This window comes from Etheostoma spectabile, chromosome 2 (assembly GCF_008692095.1).
Source record: "Etheostoma spectabile isolate EspeVRDwgs_2016 chromosome 2, UIUC_Espe_1.0, whole genome shotgun sequence".
Lineage (NCBI taxonomy): Eukaryota > Metazoa > Chordata > Actinopteri > Perciformes > Percidae > Etheostoma > Etheostoma spectabile.
Window position 1 is genome coordinate 14889178 of NC_045734.1, and position 19621 is coordinate 14908798.

At 40.0% G+C, this 19621-nt stretch overlaps 1 protein-coding gene across 18 annotated transcripts in view; it reads right to left on the reverse strand.

Annotated features, from left to right (window-relative positions):
- The window catches only part of ank2a (ankyrin 2a, neuronal), an 89886-nt gene that overhangs the window by 30525 nt on the left and 39740 nt on the right, over positions 1-19621 (reverse strand). The window lies entirely within an intron of this gene.

The window sequence follows — 19621 nt, forward strand, 5'->3', positions numbered from 1 at the left end:
CGCAGAGATTGAAATTGGATACAACAGATTCTGGGGCACAACGCACTGCTGCTAAATAACTCATCAGTTCAAGTCGATACAACTGACTGCGGGGACTCTGGTCTGTCTATCAAACAGTGTCTCCAGAACACAAATCGTACCTTCCCAGGTCTTAAAATGTTGAATGGTTGTACCACCCTGTGTCTTTACAATTCACATTGGTGACGAAAGGGTATGTTTAAACTGAGGAAACATTTGAGGTCACGAGAGCGTACCCTATCTCTCTTCAGATGCCACTGACTCTATAATGTGTCCTGTGACTCCAGTACTTCTGGAGGACGATGGCACTTCTTGTCTGGCAACACTGAAGCGGATAAATCGTTATGTAACTCAAATTGTTTGCCAACACAGCTCTGCTTGTCTTCATTGTTATCCATGGTACCACATCTCATATAAAAGCGGTCTTGCAGTGATCAATGGTTTGAATTGCAGTTACAGTCACCCTGTGTGGTTTTAGCATCAACCTGTAAGTTAGTGAATCTAGCTAATCTGTTCGGATTGTCGCAAACACTACTCCTCAAGAAAGACAACTCTGAATCATTCAACATCTGACCGTGTAAAAGATCTGATTCTTCAGCTTCAGATACTGAAATAATATTACACTATGAATCCTCTTAATTTGGCCAATGTCATGGCGTAGAGACTCAATAACGTTGCTCACTGATGCAAATGATTCTGGGAAGATGCTCGAAAGTTTGGGGTCCAAAACAGTCCTGAAAGAGTCCAAATGTCAAAAATGCAGAAGACACTGATTCTGGGGTACAACGCCCTCTGTCAAGTACTTTATCACATTCAAGCCTGATGGAAACTGACTGCGGGGACGTCTGGTCGGTCTCATAAAACAGTGTCCCCGACCACACAGTAATTCCAGATCCTCCCAGTCAGAAATTGTTGCATTTTGTGGTACAACAACCTTGTCCTGAAGTTCAACATTGTGACGATACAGGAGATATGAACTGAGGAACAGGTGAGTCGGGAGAGAAGGCCTACCTTCACATCATATGTCACAGCTCTGGAGAATGGGTCGCTAACTTGGTGACCCAGTCTTCTATGAGGTAAGATTGCACTCCTTGGTCTGCGGACAACGGACGTAGGCGCAACAGATTTGAATCCCAATGGTTTTGCGCCTCCAACAAAGCTCTGCTTTCTTCTTTCATGCTTATGCCCCGACACAACATCTGCATCTGTAAGAGGTCTTGAAGTGAACAATGGTTGGGAAGAGATACCGTCATGCTTTTTTTTTACATCCCCAGGCTTAAAGTACTGAATCTGCGATCTGATCGTGTTTTCAGCAATTCTCATAGACAAAACCTCTGATATCCGATCTGAATGTGAAGAGGTGCTGCTTGGTCTATGTCAGAGTACTGGGCGGGGGAAATAAAAGTGACAAGTGTGACTCTTCATTTGCCAAATGTCATGCGAGGAACAAAGAAACGTTGCCAATGTGATGCCACAGATTCGGGGAGATTCTCTGAAGTGTCCAAAAATGCAGACTTTGGAGAATCCTTTTCAGTTTCACTACGATGTGTTTTCAAAGTATATATCCATTATACAATGTTTCCTAAACGGTATTTGACATATGGGACTGTGCCTTAACTTCGTTAAGGCCATCTTGTAGTGTACATTTCACGTCTCTGTTTTGCAGTTCTTGATTATACGTTTTCTTGTGTGGACTTAAGAGCTGTATGGAACTCTAAAATGCATTTGGTCTCTCGCCCAAGTTAAAGACCAGTGGTTTCCGTTGTGGTATTGTTTTGAAACATGTGTACGGTTTTCTATCATATTGTTTGTGATATTTCTGTCTGAGCATGATTTCTTTGGTGATTCTTTCATCCCAAGTATGATTCATGGATTCTTGCGATTTTATTTTGCGGTTTTTTTTGGTGTCTTATGTTGTTTAAATTCATCTGATTGCCTTGTGATGCGCTGTAATCAGCTAGGATTTTTTTTCCACTTAGAAACCTAATCAAGAAAGATTTACACTCTTCCTTTTTGTGGTTTTAATGACTTTCATCTGTTTGACTTGACAGCATAAATCACTCCACTAGAAACTTTTGACATCTTCATGTGTAAATATTCTGCACTGAACACGCAGCTCGCCCCTTCTTCCAGTTCTTTACATGCCATGTTATCGATTTGGTGCATCCTGTGCTTTTTTTCCCCATTTATCACGGTGATATAGCATTCAATAATATTGGAAATGATTGAGGCGCAACCACTCTGGTGTTAAGGGCACCCTGACCCATTCTTTGCAGACGGTAGTGTGAGGACGTTGATGTCATGTTAGGTGGATTTCCCCCCTGATATAGTAAATATAATCACAATATTGAATTCATAAGTTTGGGCACGTATAGGTCTGGAGCATAAGTCAAGTAAAGAGACACTTGGCCTGAAATTCCTGTGATTCTGGCGAGGATGGTCGGCAATGACACTTCACTATCTGATCTCATAGGAGGATATTGCCCGAACTCTTCCTGTATCTTACACCAGCAGTTTCAGGTGTACTATATTTAGGTACCTATATTGATGTGACAGTGTCCTATACTTTATTCCAAAATTGGCTGCCATCCAATATACTGAAAAGTCTGCGATAACCTCCCCCCTCCCGAACGGAGATTCCGTCTAATTGCCCTATAGTCACCAATTGACATGACACTGTTTCAGGGACGAAGTCTATTATGGAGTCTTTTAATATCCACGCCTCTGCATGGAATTAATCCCTTTCATTAACATAAGTGGACAATGAGCCACATTGGTTCTCGGATTATAACGACCATGCGCAAGGGCTGTACTCTATACAAGTGAAAGTATTTCACATCTTGCTTAGGTGACTGGCATGCCACAATGGGTAAATAGTTAATCCCAGCCATGTAGCAGGGTCCTGTGTTATCAACTCTGGCAATTGGTCTTTGGGTAACCTTCATTTTGACTTGTTTCACCATGCGTACTTTCGTTGTTGCAATTATTGGTTCATTAAATCATCAATGAAGGGAGTTTTCTTGGATACAAATCCACGGTACACTTGGATTTTGTAATTTCTTCCTTACTTGACTTAAAGGTTTGAAGTCCCATCTCCTACATGAAACTATGGGATCTTGCATGACCACACTTAACGTTGAGCTGGACCCTCACAGTACCTTCTGAGAGAGCTTGCTTTTTGGTCTACCATCTTTTGTCCATCTTCAGTTCAGGGCCAGAGTTGCTTCTTGGCTAGAGGTCAGAAATTTCTTCTGATAGGGTTTTAGTTTGCTCTGTATGCATGTGGTTGCTAGCTAAACTCTCAAGAAGACTCACTGAAGCAACTCAGCTTGGTCTGACTCTGATAGCCAAACCAAAGTCTCTGCTAGATAAGATGATGGGCAAACATCAGATTTTAGTTTGCTTTGCCCTTGTTCATCGTTTACAACCACCAACTGCTTTCATGGTAACGTTTTGGATGGGAGTCCGTCTTTGACTTGTACACTGAGTGTCCACCTTGTAAAGGACTGAAGAATCAACTTCACACTGCAGCAATCTTGCGGTCTTTTCACTCTGGGGGCAACTTGTTGCTTGCTCCCATGCTGCTTCTTTTAATGTGGTAGGAACTACTTGCTCATCTGAGTTTTGTCGGAACTTGTAGGTTCTTGTATAATTACATCTTCAAGACCACAAGCTAGGATTTCATTCACTGTAATACAAAAATGAAGGCTAGGTCAAACTATGACTTTTGCATAATGTGATATGTCAAACCTCCCTAATTACAACGACTAACGGTGCACACCCCACAACATGGAACCGCAAATACCTATCCTTCCTTACCAGGATATTAACTGTTAAATTTCTCGGCCCACAACCAGGAATATTGTCCCTCTGTAACAACAGCAGTTTGTACTATACTACTTCTTTTTCTTTGTAATGCGTATGGCATAAAAAGCGTCTGTTGAACTGCGTCCAATTATTTGTCACTACGTTAGCTGCTGATGTGTGGTTGCAGATTCATGAATCCTTGTAACTAAATAATTACTGTGGGATCCTCGGCTCTTCCAACAGGTCACTCATGCATGCTCTCTGAGTTGGGTGTGCCCAACCGGCTCTGCCAAGAAGGAATATCAGTAGTGAAGAACTGAGAGGTCCTCTTCCGAACAGTGGGGGTGGTCTGCGGTCCTGACCTCCACCCTTTCTCACAACTCGTGGGGTCTGCATCCTCTTTGCACTGAAGATAGGCTACATGATACTAAAACCCCGACTGATAAATACGACTGCTATCAACACATGCATCATAGCCCTGGTGTTACATAGTACTTGAACTGTTGCTGAGTTTAGTGTTTTTTGGTTTACTACTTTCACGTGATCCAAGTCTTCTCCTATCTCTGCATACTGTCTAGATGTTTGCTCTTGAAGCTTGTTCCCATCCCCTAGCTGGTTTCAACTAAGATGGACATGCCATGTCGGTTGATCTTGGTTCGTCCTTTATCATACCAGTTCCTCTTTTGAAACGATCTAAACCATCATTGAAACATGAGACAACTGACACACACAAATAATTATTTTACAAATAATCTACCAGTACACAAACTGGTTAATAGCATTAACAAACCCAAGTTTACAATAGAATCATTAGACAGCTGTGTTCAAGCCATTCCTTGGAGTGAAAATCAAATAGATTATCACTGTTACAATTTAAGTACCCTTATTTGACAACATATTAAAATGTCAATTGAATCTTTAGAAATACCATGTACCTGGGCATTTTTTCCTTCACCCTCACACCCAGCGCTGCAGCAATGTCATGCTCTGCTCTTGGGGGAATTGTGATCCTGTTCTGCACCAATTGATATCATTCTCACTGAATTCGATTCTCTTGCCAGTTCTAGAGTGATGGTAACAAAAAGGGTGCAAAATGTAAAAATTTGAAAACACTTGAATATATTTGTTCAGGCTCTTCCAAGCCATTCAACTAAAAAATACATTGGTTCCATTCAACAACCAAATACTTGTAACAATATGGCGTTTATTTACAGCTACCTCCCAGCTGAAGCAAGAAGATCTGCAACGATACTTTGTCTCCTCTTTCCTGTCAGCATCATCCTTCCATAATCCCTAAAAAATGGCCGTCATAGCCAAACATTAAATTGTTAATATCATGTCCCAACTAGTCAAGGTGTAAAATCCATTACTAGATATCTCCAATTAAGTTTTTTTTTACTTGCCGGTACAACCAGTTCTGTTTTTGGTCTGTGATGCTCTGAAATTAAATGTGGTGTCCTTTGACGTTGCACATGGAATATGACATGGGGTTTTTCACTTGAGCTGAGTTGTTAACAGACTATGATTATTTGGTCGCAGTTAGCGGCAGTGGTTTTAATGCATTAGTAACCCAATATCATTTAGTCTAAAGATTAATACATTACTGTGTGATTCAAGCGTAGCGCACGCTAAGTTAGTAAAGCGTATATTAGTTACTTACAGATCAATATACATAGTGAATTGTTAAAGGATACTACGTCTTTACAAACATGGCCTCCATCTTGAGAAATTGCATATACACAGTGTAATTACCAACATGCCCCCCCCCCCCCCCCCCCCATTACACAAAACACAATGGCAAGATGGACAAGACCAATTACAACACAAACGAAAATACAGCAAAAGACTATGGTGACAGTTTTCTCTAGAATGGAAAAGCAGCCTGCTGCTGCCGCGGAGAATGATAGGAAAGCAAAAGCCATTTGTTTCTGTCCATACCTTCATAAACATTCGGGCGTTGGCTCATCGTCGATTCTCTGCATCTGAGTTCCACCGGTTCATCCAAGGCAGGTCCTGTATTCAAATCTCCTCTATCCCAGAAGTGTTGTCCCTTGGCAACCGGTTGCCTTCCAGACTCAGAACTGTGGTGAGGCTGGGATGTCATTGTGAGAATATAAAGAGTGACTTGCACCTGCTTATATCAATCACACATCCAAAGCATACCTTACAGAATTTTGGTTGACTTAGAGAGTTTGGTATTTCATTTCTTTGGGGAGAGGACGAAGGGAGATGATTGAGTTTGGAGGTTTCTGTTTCGTCATGAAGGACGTTTGGAAGGGAAAGGTTGATTCATCATGCGTTGACTACTGTCAGAATAACTCCTGGTTGGCTTTACTTAGAGGCTTTACTTCTATCCCTACTGGCCTCAGATGCTTCTACACCAGATTTGAGCTTTGAACCTGATCAAGCTCTGATTTCTGTGAGTCTTTTCATGTGTATATCCAAAGTTGGGGTGAATCTTGATGATATGCTGGAATGCCAACCTCTTCTCCAAAATGTACAGCTCTATAACTGAGCACATGGTCTTCTTCATCTTCATCCTCCTCATTTGCATCAGGATGAGTCGATGAATATGCTCCCTGCTCTGAGTATGCGAATGAGCAACTGTGGATGTGTCTGGTTTGAAGATCAGCTATAGTAGAGTCTAGATACCCTAGACCAAGACGTTCAAGATTTTCAACCTCACTTTCAGTGTCGGTTAGTCTCTCTCCAAACACTGGGGAACCAGCTGTACCTCTAGGAGCTGCCACGATCAGCTTCAGAATGGCTTTTCACTCTCTGATATGTCATTTAAGGGTTTGATGAAAGTTTTGGGTTTGGGAGCTGGAATTGTGGTTATTTGCAAACCCTGAGTCAAAAATAATTTGGGGATCTCTTGAAGGTTTGTATCGTATGTGATCATTTTTCTCAACTTTGTTTGGACCTTCCCCAGTCTCCTCTGGTACAACTTCATCAACTGGATGTCCCCCTATGTGAAAAATGCATATCCTTCCCCTTCATCAAAACTTCTCTAGTCAATCAATAGCTCCCCCTCTGGTCATTCAAAGAGCTTCCCGCTTGAAACGAAATGGATCAGGGGCTCTTTCATCACCTGGTGTTTGAACAGGTGATTTACCAGGTGTTTTTCTGTCCTCTTCGGGACAATGATTTATCTGTTCTTTAGCCTCAACTGTGCTTTGAGGACTACATCATTTTCAACCCTCAAACCCTTGATATATGTAGTTCTTTAGTGCATACTATACCTGAGGTTTGCTAACATAACCTGAACCATGTATCAGTGATGACTCAACTTCTTTGTCATCATCTGAATGGTGCTCACCTGTCACACAGCTGGGAAAATGTATGTTCAGTGACTGAGGACCGTTTCCCTTCTACAGATTCTTTGTCTTTGTGTATTTCAACTTCTCTTTCTGCTAAAAGCACCAAGACTCCTCACTTCTGAACACATATGACCATCAACTGATGGAGTAGTTTTGGTTTTGACTTGACTTCCACCTTCTCCCTAATGCTCCACTAATATCTGTTGCCTCCCAATGTGTGTAAATGCTTTCTATCTCACATTTTGCAGATTTCTTCTCTAGTGATCTTGTGAGGAGTCTGTATAACTGGGCCAAATTTTAGATTTAATTCTTCATCTCTGAGATCGCCTGTCCTCTGATTTATCTCTCTTCATTTTAGCCTCCTGTTCCTCTCCTCAAATGTTTTGATCTTTGCAGCCATTTGAACATCTCCTCTCTGGAGTTTTAATTGTTACTGCAAGCATCATCTTGACTATCATCGGAATCAAAGAGTCTTGCCTTATGAGCAGTGAATATCTCATTGTCACATATGTTGGTGTCAGAATGCATATTTTCATTGATTACTGTCTTTGGCTGAGCAGGAATGTTATGTCCTCCTTTATTTCACTTCCCATTTGTTTAACTCATAGTTGTTTTCTTGCTCATCGTGTCACTTTCATCCCTGTAATATGTTTATCATAAGAATAACATGCTTTACTGGGAGGCATAATCCTCGTACACAGCTGTCTTGGCTGGCATGTTAAATTCTGTGTCCTTTGATTGGTCGGACTTTCCTTCAGAAGATCTGGACTAGGGGATTCACCCGTAGGGCTTGGCTCAATTAATCAGGGGATTTGTTTGAAGATCTATCCTCCATGAGAGTTGCCTCTAGCGAGTCTTGAGACACGGCTCTTAAGCTGGGTCAAAAACCACAGTGTTTAGATTCCCAATTGGTTGGTCGTTGCGATGTGTCAGAACTACCTGGTAGATGCAAAATGTGTGTTTTTAAGATTGAATGAGCAGCAACTACATCAGCATCTTTATGATCATTGTAACCGTCTCCATGTTACATATGACTTTGTAATGCCCACCACCCTTTCAGTAGAGTCATTGAAATGCGACGCTGCACATGGTGAGGTTTTATCCTCACCCTCATTAGATGACAGAACTCTTCGTCCTTCATCTTCATGGGCACCAGTCTGGCATCCACTCTCCAAGTCAGTACTGAGCAGTGACAACATGCTGTCATATCCCTCCAGAAGACTGTTGTTTGTCGTTCTCTCTCAATGCAAACTTGTTGGAATGGTGTCTCCAATCAGAACTTGGTGACAATTCAGTGACTTCAACTACATCCATCTGTATGTGGTCATTTGCCTCTACACCTCTTATCCTCGCAAATTACTACTTTCTGAGTAACTTGTTTGTATTCTCATGGACTATATCCTCTTCTCTGGGTGACCTTGTATTGCCACTGGCTTTTCCTCAAGATATTGGTCCAAGTCACTACTGAGCAGGTGACAACAATGCCTGACAATCCCTCTCAGTTGCGACTTTGATGTTGTTGTGTCTTTCTCTCAAGGCAAACTTCTTGGATGGTGTCTCAAATACAAGAACTTGGTGACAATTCTGTGTTTCTAACTATGTTGGTGTGGATTGTTCATTTGCTCTAAGATCTCTTATCAACTGAATTACTACTTTGTCAAAATAACTTGTTTGTAGTTCTCATGGACTATATCCTCTTCTTCTGGGTGACCTTGTATTGCCACTGGCTTTTCCTCAAGATATTGGTCCAAGTCACTACTGAGAATTGACAACATGCCTGACATATCCCTCATTGCAGACTGTTGATTTGTTGTGTCTTTCTCTCAATGCAAACTTCTTGGAATGGTGTCTCAAATACAGAACTTGGTGACATTCTGTGTTTCTAACTATGTTGGTCTGATGTGTTTTCTTGCCTCTAAATCTATCTTATCAACTGAATACTACTTGTCAAAATAACTTGTTTGTAGTTTCATGGACTATATCCTCTTCTTCTTGGGTGACATTGTATTGCCCCTGGCTTTTCCTCAAGATATTGGTCCAAGTCACTACTGAGAAGTACAACATGCCTGAACATATCCCTATCAGTTGCAGACTGTTGATGTTGTTTGTGCTTTTCTCAAAATGCAAACTTCTTGAAACGGTGTCTCAATACAGAACTTGGTGACACATTCAGTGACTCCATTAAATCAATCTGTAGTGGTCATTTGCCTCTACACCTATCTTATCCTCCAAATTACTACTTGTCTGAATAACTTGTTTGTAGTTCCTGGACAAGATCTTCTTCTGGGTGACCTTGTATTGCCACTGCTTTCCTCAAGATTGGTCCAGTCCCTACTGAGAAGTGACAACATGCCTGACATATCCCTCTCAGTTTGAAGACTGTTGATGTTGTTGTGTCTTTCTCTCAAGCAAACTTCTTGAATGGCGTCTCAAATACAGAACTTGGTGACAATTCTGTGTTTCAACTATGTTGGTCTGATGTGTTCATTTGCCTCTAGATCTATCTTATCACTGAATTACTACTTGTAAAAATACTGTTTGTAGCTCTCATGCCTATATCCTCTTCTTCTGGGTGACATTGTATGCCACTGGCTTTTCCTCGAGTATTGGTCCAAGTCACTACTGAGAAGTGACAACATGCCTGACATATCCCTATCAGTTGCAGACTGTTGATGTTTGTGTGTCTTTCTCTCATGCAAACTTCTTGGAATGGTGTCTCAAATACAGAACTGGTGACAATTCTGTGTTTCTAACTACGTTGTCTGATGTGTTCAATTGCCTCTAGATCTATCTTATCAACTGAATTACTACTTGTCAAAATAACTTGTTTGTAGCTCTCATGGACTATATCCTCTTCTTCTGGGTGACATTGTATGCCACTGGCTTTTTCTTGAGATATTGGTCCAGTCACTACTGAGAAGTGACAACATCCCTGACATATCCCTCTCAGTTGTAGACGTTTCTTGGCACCTCTTTCTCTCGATGAAAACTTCTTGGAATGAGGTATCCAATACATTACTTGGTTCAGTTCTTTGAGATCACCCACACAGTCTGTTCATGTTCTCTCCACTTATTTATTCCCCACACCAGTACAAGCTATTTGCATTTTATCATATATTGTATTGGTTGCTCCACACTCCAGGATTTTCGGATTTTGGTGAGAGTAACTCTTTCAAATTTCTCCTGGATAACGTCCTCTTCTGGAGGCCTACATTACGGGCCTGTCCTCAAGGTACTTGTTTAAGTCACTGTTAAGCAGTGAAACTATCCCTGACATCTCCTTTACTTTTGAGATGGCTGATATAAAGCCTTTCCTCTACCCACCTCTTCCTTCTAGGTTCTTCAGTCGATGTTGCTTGGTTTTCTTTAATTCCCTTGCCATTTCTTAACCTCTCCTTGTGACCTCCTTGTGATCTGTTTCTTGCGCTGTCCATCCTTTGTCACTCCTTTATTGTCATGTGAACATTTCAAATTTCTCCTGCACGTCATCCTCTTCTATGGTCGACTAGCCCAGACATTGCCTCTAGATCATGATTCATGTCATTGTTCATAACTGACAACATAGCTGATGTCTCTTTTACTTCTTAAATTCACTCTTTACTTCTTCACATGTCCATGTAATTGGATGTTCTCCCATTGGATTTGATATATTTCTTGTTTTGTGCAATCCACTGTTGGTCCTTTATTTTCATCAGTGACAAATGAAAGAATTTCTTTATCTTTGTCTTTGTAAAATGTTTGTTCAAATGTCTCTTGAAAAAAACCTCTCCTGGTGGCTGACGTGCCACAGGCCTGCTTTTAGACTCATCTAAGTCACTGTTCATTAAGGACAACATCCTGACATATCATTTACTGCAGTGGATGCCTGCTAGATGTGTTCCTTTCAGTGTGGCTTCTTGAAGTTGTGGCTCATTGATTTTGACCTCTGTTATTCCGGTCAGTTTGTGTAAAGAATATTTTGCTTTCACAATCAAATGTGTGATATCGTGCTTGCTCCATCAACCCTTCTCCTGTGAGTATGATGTATGTTTCTTCCGCTCTTAGTGGAGTAGTAGCATTTCATTGGTCACCTCATTTGTCACTGCGAGTCCTTCATGATCCTCGCTCCTCCTCCTGAGCTGGAACAAGGGGTCCTAATATCAACACTAGTTCGGAGATTCAGCCATACCTTCACGCTGGGGACTCTCAGGACTTAGATCATCATCTTTCATTGATTCTCAATAAGAGAAACACCTTCCCCAAAATAACTTTTCACACAGGACTTGAGATGGATGCTGTTGTATCAGAATCAACCAAGGTTACTCCTCAGTTGCCTCCAGCTGATCGCTTACATCTTCAGCTGTTGATGTCTGCTTGAAAAGCTGGTACTCTGGACTTTCCTCAAGCTCAGCCTTTATATCAGCACTGAAGTCCTCAGAATGTCTGCGATCGACTGATCTGTGTGTCTTCAGTACACTCCACCAGTACTTATGACTGGTTCTCCTAACTGCATCCTGCCCTGGCTCTTCCCGGACAACTCTGGCGGCTTCTCTTTCAGGGCTAACCCTTCCATCATCAAACTGTCATCAATTTCTCCTGTCTCTCCAAAATAAGCGATATCTGAATTAGCTGTAATTCCTCAGAGTTATCTCTGCTTAAGGTTACTGTTTGTGCCTCTAAATCCCTGTTTCACATACACCACATCACTGTGGGATGAACATTGTGATATTCTGTTTTTGGGATTGAATTTTTTGCTCCTGTGTGGGACTGTCTTCAGTCTGAATCTCTTCAGGACCACTGATTTAGATATCAGAGATGGAATAGAAGATGAAGCAATAGCTTTGTGTTCACCCAGGTCATCTTTACTTTTCAAAGGGTCCTGCCCAGTCTGAAATGCTTTGCTCAGCTCCTTAACAGACATAGTCTCTGTCTCTAACAACTCTGATGTCCTTCCTGAGGGTAACGCTTCCATCATCACATTGAATTGTATCAGCAAATTTGACTGTCTTTCCAAATAAGCACTATCTAAAATGTACTTTGATTCCTCAGAGTAATCTCTGTTTGAGCTTACAGTTGAGCATCAAGTCTGTTTGGTCATATTTCTTAACAACACTCTTTGATGGAAAGTTTTGAGGCTCTGATTTTGGGTTTGTGATTCTGAGTCTGAATAGGACTTTGTTCAGTAATTAGTTTTCAGAATCTCCTTTTCTGATGTCAGTGTTGAAATGCAAGAAGCCACAGCTTTCTGTTTCATAAAGCCCACTTTAGTTTTTGAGGGATCATGCCCAAACTGGAATGCTTTCATCAGCTCCTTAACAGACTTGTCTCCTTCTCTGGCAACTCTGGTGCTCTCTCTTTGGGCTAATGCTCCATTGTTACACTGAACTGCATCAGCAAATTTCACTGTCTTTCCAAAAGAAGTACTATCTGAAACAAACTGCGATTCCTCAGAGTTATCTCTAATTAAGCTTACTGGTTGATCCTCAAAGTCTGTTGTGTGATTTTCTTGACATCACTCTGTTGCTGAAAAATTCTGAGATTTTGAGTTTGGGTTTGTGATTTAGCTCCTTTGTAGCATCTTGTTCAGTCATCTGTATCTCTTCAGAATCCCTGATTCAGATATAAATTTTGAAATGCAAGAAGGCACAACTTTGTGTTCAAAAGGCCCTGCTTTGGTCTTTGAGGGGCCAGTCTGGAATGTTTTCATCACCTCCTTCACGACATAGTCTCCTTCTGTGACAACTCTGATGTCTTCTCGATGTGGGCTAACACTTCCATCGTCACATCGAATTGTATCAGCAATTGACTGTCTTTCCAAAAGAAGTACTAGTGAAATTAATTGTGATTCCTCAGAGTTATCTTTACTAAAGCTTTCAAGTGGATCATTTATGATTTTTTTGTCACATTGTCTGACATCACTCTCTTGATAGAAAGTTGTGAGCCTCTGAGTTTGGGTTTTTGATTTCGGCTCCTCCTTAGACTTTGTTCTGTCCTCTGTATCTGATTAGAATCCTCTGATTCAAATATCAATGTTGAGATCAAGAAGAAGCACTGCTTTGTGCTCAAAAAGTCCAGCTTTATTTTCGAAGGGTCCTGTTCCTGTCTGAAATGCATTCATCAGTTCCTAACGGACATAGTCCTCTCTAATTCTCTGTCTGAGATCTGGGTGATTTTGGGGACTTTGGAACTCTGGGAAGTTCTGGCATGTCTGCCCTTTTTCCTGTGACGATAGAAGATTTTGCCTGAGGATTAGTTCCTGGGTTTTTTTTGCACTTCTCTCTCTCAAATTTGTTCTGTAAAGCTTTAACCTCTGTCCTTTATGATCCTATTGGTGTTTCAACCACTGATGAGAAGCTGGAGGATCCTTATCTGTGGAGGGTACAAGGGCACTTTCCTTAAGAACAACATTGCCATCTAACGACTCCTCAGAGCTCATCCTTTCCACTCCCCCTCAGAGCTGCTACACCCAGAACGTTCTCTGTCTCTAAGTTTCTTCCTAATAGGTTTCTTGATATCTGGGGGCCCGTTTGCCATCCGCTTTACAATAACCTGTTCAAATCTATCTTGGACAGGTCTTCTAGAGAACCTTGTCACTACGTCTTTGTTCCGGTATTGGTCCTGTCGATGCTAAGCTGTGAGTTAGACCTGTCATGTCTCCTATGGCGGACCTACTTGAAGTCTTCCCCTGAATGCATATCTCCTGTAACTGGCTCTTCGACAGGAGGATTCTTCATTCAGCAGCTTAGACTCGTAGAGTGAACCCCATATGTTGTTTTTAAGCATCATCTTGTTGCACTTCTTGTCTAAAATCATTTATGCCATCTTTGAATCCCTCCAACCTTTACCACCTGTCTTTGGCCAAAGCTCTTTTTCCTCCAACCCTCTTGCTCCAGCTCTCTCTGCATATTTAAGTGCTCCATTTGTTCTGCATTCAAAATAGCAGACATTTTGACATCCGACTGTCTGAGAGAAGTCGGGCTTGCAAGTGTTGCTGGGTCAAGAGGTTGGTTAGTTCTCAGGGAGAATGTCTCAGTTGATTCAGAGTCATCATCTTCAATTAAAAAAGTTTGATAACAAAAAGGGTAAAGAACATAAGGGACAAATTAAGTGGGAAAGAAGACATCAGAAAGTTTGATCAAGACAATGCCATCAAAAATCCATCTTCTGGTACACGAGTAAGGAGAAGAATGACAGGGCAGAGGATAAGGAGTCTTGAAAAGAAGACCAAAAAGAAGATGACAAAGTGATCCAGAGAGTTTGAAGGGAAGAAGAGCAGCAACAGCATAAGCAAAGCCAGGAGGAGTAACCAACAGGTAGAATATGGACAAGAATAATATAAATATTATATGTTTACTACCTTTTCAGAAAACTTACATAGAACATAAAAAGAACCAAAGGGAACAACACAAAATCTACATATGGAACAAAGGGACGGAAAGAAGATACACAAGACTTCTCAAGATTGTTTGCGACATGGAAAGTCATGTCTGCTTACAAATTAATGTTTTAAAACATAGAAAACGTAAACTTGTGAATACAAAATGAAAGGTTTTTTTTTAGAAGAGGTGTGAAGTAAGTAATTCTAGTCAATCAATCAGGTATTTCTTACTGAAACTTGTTTGGTCCGATTTAAAGTTTTACAATACTTAGTATTTATAGCAATGTAAAGTAATGAACTTATTCACTTAACTTTGAAAACTGGCATTATATGTATAGTAAAATACTTATATTTACTAAATTTATGAAAAAATGTGCATTTATTGTCGTGTCACATATCATTATAGGTTAAATGTGTAATTATGTTATATAAATTAACTTTGTTTTGTGACTTTTTAGCACTGTTCGTTCAAATACAGCAAAGAAGTAGTGACATACATTATTATGTAAAATGTGAAGGGATTGATTTATAGTCCATCTCAATAATGAAAAGCAACTCAGGAAGGTTTGTAAAGGCAAGTAGTAAAGGTCAAAGTAAAAAAAGAGATCATACAAAATGAGTGACAATTACAAAAAATAAACCAGGAATAATCTACACACTTTAACAAAGAACAAACTAATTATACTGTTTGTCAATTATTTATGTACAGAACAACAGCTGTGTTTTCAGAATGTCCATGTTAAAAATGTATGAATGTGACATAATGAAAGAATGGTCAAAATGAATACTTTCTATACTTTAAATAGTAGGACAAAACTAATTCTCAATGTAAGATGAAAGTCTAACACAAATACCTGGTAACCAAAGCATTTTTAGTGCATTTGAATTTATTATGATTAATAAAAAAAGCTCATACAGAAAAAGGAAAATAGCTAAATAACCATCATTAAAATGGTAAATTAATAGTTAGTTAAACTTAAGGTAATAGTTATGTTACTAAATTATAGCATTGCTAATAATTTAACATTATTAATTATCATTTCTTGTTGTTGAGAGTAAAATAACTGTGAACCAAAATTTGATTTACTATCAATTCACCATGTATGGTTAATGGTTATTATAAAGTTTAACCAGAAGGGAATAGGTGGAAGAAGGTCAGTGGGGTTTGGAGTGAGGGAAGGCAGAGTATATCAGCCATAGCAGAGCTGCCAAAACGAACATGTACTATACACAGGTTAGTAGAGCAAATAAAAGAGCGAGGTTAATCCAAACGAAAAGTAGAATGTACAATAAGTGCATCTTTCAGCACATACAGATGTTCATATTTGTAAACTAATAATTTACAACCTTTATGACCAGTAACCTTTGTAATCAAGTGAAGTGACTCAAATTTACTGTGTTGTACTGAAAAAATAAATGTACAATATATCTTTCTTATAGAAATTATACTATATAACACCCTCAGTACAAACACCGATGATTGAAAATGGATTGTAAAATATCTAAAATTCATGCATATTAAAACAACAGAGCTCAGCTTACATTTCGTTCACTCCTCTCACTCTGCAAGATAAAAAAAGTATAGTTAGTTACAAACTATGTCACTAATTATGATATTGTTCTATACAGTAATGTACCAATATAATATATCACCTCATCGTCTGCATCTTGTTCTGAATCAGACTCCTAAAGAGAATCATAAAATTGAGAGGCAAACAGTGCAGTTACTGCAGCTAAAAATAGCGCCCTATTGTAATCAAATACAACTGAAATGTATTCAAACTAACCTTTGAGTATGTTGGAGAGTAATGTTAAGGTTGCGATAGCATTGTGATTAAGAGCACGATACGTGCGTGGTTCTTTGGTGAAGGACAAGCACCACATGGCTCCTGTGCTGTGTCTCTGATCTGTTCTTAATTAAAACAACAATTTAGTCTATTGATTACATATATTTGTATTACACATATCTCATTTAAATCTCTGAGTAATAAGTAAATATTTTAGACATTTCTTCAAATTGTTGTCATACTTTGATAAAGAGGGCCAGTCTGTTCTCTTGAAGGCAAAAAAGCTGAACACATGGTGCTGTCCACTCTTGGTAAGAGGCACCAGGTTTCCAAAGCAGTCAGCAATATGGGTTTTCCCTCCAGCACCTGGATGTGCATATGAGAGCCAACAAAAAACAATTATGTATTCAAATCTAAAAAAACAGTGTTCTCAGAATTTTTAAAGGACACAAACTATATTAATAAAAACCTTCTTTTCCTTCTTTATACCTCAATATGTGCACAGACTAATTCAGCATTAGTTTCTCTCATTTCTATGCTCACTCCCCTTTAGATGAACCCATTATCATACTCTTTTCATCCACACTGCACCTCAACATCTCGGCTACGGGCAACTTCAGTGAAGTCTCTTGTTGCTCTAGGGTCTTGTCCATCTTGTCGTCATCATGCAGAAACGCGCAGACGGGCCTCAATGGGGTCAGTGTCTTAGCAAAAATTACAAACTTGGCCATGTATGGTACACAGATTATCTCTCTGTACAGCTGAGAGCCAAAACTAACAGACTCCTGGATCTGTCGGCAGTCTATCAGCCAGAACCTAAAAGAATGAATGGCACATTTAGTTGAATCACCTACACAGAGATGGGAGTAATTATATACGTTTATATAAGTGTTAAGCGTCTATGTGAAGGCATTTGACTCACATTAAAAAAAGTTGGAAAATTCCTCGCTGACACGTTTGTAGTGAAGGACACACTTGGTTAACAAAATGAGAGGCGTGGAGCCAGTAATGTCCTCCATGGGCAGGAGTAGTTCCACCTGAAACACAGAAACATGATTTTTTACTCAACCTGTCAGGAACCTATTGTTTTTGGAAGGATTATATTATTATTCCGCACCTCTCCCGTCTCTCTCATTTTTGAGGGTCTTAGCATGCGGAAAACTCACAAAAACTTGCACACATTCAGACCTATGGAAAATAACAATTTCTATAGTGATTGTCTCGGTGTTGCAGGGGGCTCCATAGCGCCCCTAACGTGCACCCTGAGTTCAAATAAAGTAATAATTTACCATATAAACTTTCAGGGAACATATTTATCATCTGGAATTCTATCAAGCTATTTTTAGAAAATACATATGGCGATTTTCCTGCGAAGTTTCTCATTTTACAAAGACTTGTTTGAGGACTTTAGGATCCACGAAAACCTTAACATCTTGCAGCCATGTGCTGAACATTAAACTCTTTGGTCTGATTTACATTTAGGCTTGGGAGTGGTGTTTGCTCTATAGCACCCCCTAACTGGTGTGGTTAGCCTGGTTTTAGCCCTTGGGCACATTTTGAAGGCCTCAATATTACGAAAACTCACAAAACTTAGCCCCACACAACACCTGGGAGCTTTGCGAGATTGTCAGCGATTTGGTCGATACCTGTAAGCAGGCTCCATAGCACCCCTAACGCATGGGAAGGCCATGGCCGTTTCTCAATCTGTGTTCTTCTATGGACTGTGTTCTTGTGTTCTTGTGAAACGTCATGTTTGGTGGCCTAAGTACTGACCCAATACACAAGTTAGCATTTCGCCAAGAACAGTTAAAATCCCCGGATGTGATCTCGACACGCCCATTTTACCGAGGATGCATCGGATGGTAACTTGTGTGAACTTGGCCGGGCCGGTATCCCAGCATTCAATTCGGGTGTAAAGCGCGTATGGTTTCTGGTACACAGATTTTCACAATTTACGTATATTATTAAATCAATAAATTAATTTTTAAGATGTTTTAAGATGTTTTTAATCAGCTGTGTAGATTTTGAATATAGGCAGTTCAACGAAAATTGATGGTGAATTAAAAAAGCCTTCGGAGTTGGAAAGCTCCACCATCCACGGCGGGCATAGCAAACCAGCCGGGAATGACTCTTGCGAGCCGGTCAGTCAGTCAGCTCACAGACCCTTATGGCCCCACATTTAGACAGACCACTCTGGCCCCACATTTAGACAGACCACTCTGGCCCCACATTTAGACAGACCACTGCAGCAACAACAATGGAAGAGGAACCAGGTCCACAATTGTAAGATATTTAAACAATTTTTACGCTGTTGTTATAGTATATATATATATAATATATATATATAGATATATATTATATATTATATATATATATATAATATATTATATATATATCCCTTCCTCCTCTATCCTCATCCTGGCTCTCCTCACTCGCAGGCTCCTCTTCTGCTTTCTGTAATACCGACGCAGTGGCTAACTTTACCCAGTCCATCTATAATTGTAATACCTATTTTAACGTTTCTTTTGTGCTTTCAATTAAAGTGAATCCCGAACAATGTTACAAGTTTTTTTTTCGCCGTTGTGTCGTTATTTATAAAGTTTGGCCCGTACACCTAATAGCACTTTAAATGAAAACGTAACAAAACAACAAAGGCGGTGTGAGGTGACCGTCCATGTTTTATTATGAATAGACACATCAAACTGACTATAAGTGGGCAAGCGCCCTCTATGCTGGGTGTTGTGCATAAAGAAAGAATGCTTCGTCTCAAAACTGTCAACAGCGTTTTGTGTGCTTCTGAACTTGCGAGTTCAGTCTTCCAGTACGCCAGCAGTACGGGCTGGTCTCCCCAAGAACACAAGTCCGTTCTTTGCTTACTTGGTATTGAGAAACGCCCCTTAACTTGGACCGAGTTACTCCGATCTTCACCAAATGGAAAGGCGGCCATTTTGACTTTATGAACGTTCATGTGTTTTACATTTTTTTCAAACTCCTCCGAGGCTGTGATTGCAATCTTCTTGAATCTTTGTAGGTACTATCTACTGACACTCATGACAAAAAGTTATCCAAAGAATTTTGATTTGCATCTGGCCAATATTTATTCCAATTGCCACCAAACATAAAACAGTTGGTCCGCATAGCGGCTTAAGCATCCATGCCAAATCTTGAGTGAATCGGCCGTTAGATGGCGTTGTTGGGAGTTTAAAATATTTTATTTTTTATTTTTTTCTTTGACATATGGGAACCATACTTTGTTAACTCTATCTAGTGACAGTGATCATGTTGTTAGTTCAGAAAAGTACTGGTAAACCTATCTAGATCTAGGAATAGAA